The sequence below is a fragment of the Empidonax traillii genome, unplaced genomic scaffold (assembly GCF_003031625.1).
Source record: "Empidonax traillii isolate 1590-97213 ecotype Southwest subspecies unplaced genomic scaffold, ASM303162v1 scaffold4332:size15025, whole genome shotgun sequence".
NCBI lineage: Eukaryota > Metazoa > Chordata > Aves > Passeriformes > Tyrannidae > Empidonax > Empidonax traillii.
This window is the reverse complement of record NW_020959525.1, coordinates 344-1,387: the sequence shown is the minus strand read 5'-3', so window position 1 is coordinate 1,387 and position 1,044 is coordinate 344. Positions and strand designations below refer to the sequence as shown.

Here is a 1,044-nt window from a genome sequence, read left to right as displayed (position 1 = left end):
TCTGCAGCAAAGCCCCAGCTCACCTGGCACACAGGCCATGGACACAGCACCTTCTCCCTGCTGGGCACTCCCAGCTCAGCCTCTTCCCCAGCACGGGGCTCTCCTGCTGGGGTGAGGAGAGGGGCAGCACCATGAGCAGGTGAGTCCTGAGACCCCCCTGGTGTCCCCAAGACTCTCCTGCTGTCCTCAATTTCCCACTTGGCACCCTGAGACCCCCCTGGTGTCTTTAGTGTCCCCAGGGCCTTTCCAAAGCCCCAATTCCCACTTTGACACCCCCCATTCCACTGTCCCCAAACCCCATCCCTGATATCCCCAACCCTCCATCTCCCCCCAGAAGGCCCCCCTGGACCCTCTGACCCCAAAAATGTCCGCGTCCCCCCACGCTCACAGAAAGGCCAAGGGTATCTGGGGACACGTTGGGGAGACTTGGGGGGCTTTGGGGGGCACTGGGTGATTATTGGGAGATACTGGGACCTCTGGGGGGAACCAGGAGGCACTGGGAGGGACTGGGGGGTTATTGAAGGATGCTTGGAGGGCACTGGGAGGGACTGGGTTATTAGCAGGGGATTACCAGGACACACGGGGGACACTGGGAGGTTACTGGCCCTTACTGGAGGTTACTGGGTGCTCACTGGAGAATCACTGGCAATAGTGGGGGGCAGTGGAAGGTCACTGGGGCTCACTGGGGGGTACTGGGCCATGCTGAGGGTCACTGGGAAGTCACTGGGCTATACTGGGGGCACTGGGATCACCTTACCCGCATGTGGTTCATCTGCCCCAAAAATTTTGGGAGGGCATCCCCAGGACCCTTCCCCTGGGGGCTGAGGAACACATTGAACCACACTGATAGGTTTTAGGGGACCCCCGTGCCACCCTCCCTGTGATGTCTCTGTGTGCTGAGTTTTGGGGGTCTCTGGGGTTCGGGGGGAGCATCAGGAACCGCTTTCCCTGCGGTCGGTCCGCCCAGCCGGCAGGGGGCGCTGTGGCACGAGTGGCAATGGCGGCGCCGCGCGGGGCCTGTTGGGACTTGAAGTTTCTTTAATG

At 61.4% G+C, this 1,044-nt stretch overlaps 1 pseudogene; it reads right to left on the bottom strand.

Annotated features, from left to right (window-relative positions):
• The window catches only part of LOC114072889, a 2,899-nt pseudogene extending 2,136 nt beyond the window's left edge, over window positions 1-763 (bottom strand).
• Between the last annotated feature and the right edge of the window lie 281 nt (window positions 764-1,044).